This window comes from Schistocerca piceifrons, unplaced genomic scaffold, assembly GCF_021461385.2.
Source record: "Schistocerca piceifrons isolate TAMUIC-IGC-003096 unplaced genomic scaffold, iqSchPice1.1 HiC_scaffold_1148, whole genome shotgun sequence".
Lineage (NCBI taxonomy): Eukaryota > Metazoa > Arthropoda > Insecta > Orthoptera > Acrididae > Schistocerca > Schistocerca piceifrons.
The window spans coordinates 142501-145570 of NW_025726959.1; positions in this window are offsets into that span (position 1 = coordinate 142501).

Below are 3070 nucleotides of genomic sequence, written 5' to 3' on the forward strand. Positions count from 1 at the left end.
CCCGGAGGCTGCCCGCCGAGTCATCGGAGGAACTGCGGCGGATCGCTGGCTGGCATCGTTTATGGTTAGAACTAGGGCGGTATCTGATCGCCTTCGAACCTCTAACTTTCGTTCTTGATTAATGAAAACATACTTGGCAAATGCTTTCGCTTCTGTTCGTCTTGCGACGATCCAAGAATTTCACCTCTAACGTCGCAATACGAATGCCCCCGCCTGTCCCTATTAATCATTACCTCGGGTTCCGAAAACCAACAAAATAGAACCGAGGTCCTATTCCATTATTCCATGCACACAGTATTCAGGCGGGCTTGCCTGCTTTAAGCACTCTAATTTGTTCAAAGTAAACGTGCCGGCCCACCGAGACACTCAATAAAGAGCACCCTGGTAGGATTTCAACGGGGTCCGCCTCGGGACGCACGAGCACGCACGGGGCGGTCGCACGCCTTCGGCTCGCCCCACCGGCAGGACGTCCCACGATACATGCCAGTTAAACACCGACGGGCGGTGAACCAACAGCGTGGGACACAAATCCAACTACGAGCTTTTTAACCGCAACAACTTTAATATACGCTATTGGAGCTGGAATTACCGCGGCTGCTGGCACCAGACTTGCCCTCCAATAGATACTCGTTAAAGGATTTAAAGTGTACTCATTCCGATTACGGGGCCTCGGATGAGTCCCGTATCGTTATTTTTCGTCACTACCTCCCCGTGCCGGGAGTGGGTAATTTGCGCGCCTGCTGCCTTCCTTGGATGTGGTAGCCGTTTCTCAGGCTCCCTCTCCGGAATCGAACCCTGATTCCCCGTTACCCGTTACAACCATGGTAGGCGCAGAACCTACCATCGACAGTTGATAAGGCAGACATTTGAAAGATGCGTCGCCGGTACGAGGACCGTGCGATCAGCCCAAAGTTATTCAGAGTCACCAAGGCAAACGGACCGGACGAGCCGACCGATTGGTTTTGATCTAATAAAAGCGTCCCTTCCATCTCTGGTCGGGACTCTGTTTTTTTTTTTAAAAAAAAAAAAAAAAAAAAAAAAAAATCTTTATTTACTTTACAATAATATTTATACATCTAACCCACCACCTTATTACATTAGTGGGTCTTACTTACTACTGTTAGTTACAATTTGCAGCTAATTACAATATGTATTAAGTTGTGAGCTACAGCTTTCTAATTGCAATGGGCAGCTATACAATAAACTACTTAATTAAACTTCTAATATTTTAAAAACTAAACCTACATTTACTTCCTGCAGCGTCACAAGTGTGTCAGCAATATACAAACCTACTTATATGCCTTGCCCATCGAGCTAACCCCGATGGGCGTGCCCCTGACACTGGGCAGGCCAGGATTTTAATCGCTGCAGGTTCCTATATCTAAATTTCTAATCTAATTCCTACTATCTAATTTTAACCTACGTCATTTCCAGTGTAATGTCAATTCCGGGTAATTCCTATTCCCCACCCCCCCTATTCCCGCGCGTGGCGGATTCCAGACTAAGAGTCGGCCTATCCACGCGCAGGCGGAATGGGAGTAGGGCGTATTAGTCGCAATTTGTGCTATTTAGTCTAGTTCCCTCATGTATTCTCTTAGCACCTTTTGTGATACCTCGTTGGCAAGTTTATTTATCATTTGGAAGGTATCTTCATGTCTAATTAGGTTATAAGTGTCATAGTCAGGTAGTTGGTCTCGTAGTGTAGAGGCAACATCATTGAAGAGAGGGCACTCGTAAATCACATGATCGGGAGTGCCCTCCGGTTCACCACATTCACACGCGGGTGTCGCCCTTTTCCCAAACCGGCATAAGTATGCCGGATAAGGTCCATGTCCAGTGAGAAAATGGATTAGCCCTCTGGTTGGTTCGAAGTATTTCATTTTCAGCCGTTCTGTAATACTTGGTAACAATTCATGTGTCCTGCGCCCTGTTTCATCAGTATCCCATAGTTCTTGCCATAGTTGTACTCCTCTTTTCCTAATCTCGCCCTTATCCCCAGCCCTGATACCTAAGATTTCCTCTATTTTTGTTATGTTTCCCTTTTTACTCCAGAACCATGCAGCTTGCTCCCCTGATTTTAATATCCAGGGGGCAAAGCCCCATTATAACTGTTAATGCTCCCTCCAGGTGTTGTACGATAAGCACCTACCGATCTTAGAATCATGTTTCTTTGAACCCTTCTCACTGTCATGGCGGGCACCACCCTCGTGAGCCTGTGTGCCCAGACCCCCGAGCCGTAACCCACTATCGATGTTAGTATACTATTGTGATAAAGTTTTATAAGGTGAGGTGGTAGATGAAATCTCCTGTGTCCTATGGATATGAGGTTATTCAGTGTTTGAATAGCTTTCTGGGGTCACGGTTTCATGTGTTTCCCAAAATTCCACCTCTCATCAATGATGATGCCCAAGTAACGTGCGTCACGTCTCCGAAGAACCGGCGAGCGGTTGATACGTAACGGTCGGGTTACGTAGTAATTGTCCCTTTAATAGCAAGTAGGTGGACTTACTTGGCGACACCGTCATTTTGGTGTTTTGACACCATAGCTGTAGTTTATTTAAGGCAGTCTCTATTTTAGGTTCAATGTCTTCGCGGCTTCGGCCGCCCGACCAGCAGGAGGAGGTCATCTGCATACGCTATCACCTCTAGCACTTCCTCACTTTGTTGTAGGGTGTCCAATAAAGGCTCCATATGGATGTCCCAGAACAGGGGCCCGAGTACGGAACCCTGAGGACATCCCTTTGTTATAACTTTTCCAATTCTCTTGCTAGAGGATGATAGCCAGACCTCCCGTTCTTCACAATAGCTCCTTAGGCATCCATATAGCGGCCCTGGACACTCCTTCTCCCGCAAGCAGGAGAAGAGCGAAGGCCACCACAGGTTGTCGAAGGCGCCACTGATGTCAACCATAATGCCCACCACGTACTTATGCGGGGTAGAGCCACAGACCTCAGCAGCCAGGGCGATCGCATCAGATGTCGATCGCCCAGGCCTTGAAGCCGAACTGTCTGTCGCTCACCCCACGCAGCACTCTATGTGCAGCCAGTCTGTCAGCTAGTAACTTCTCTAA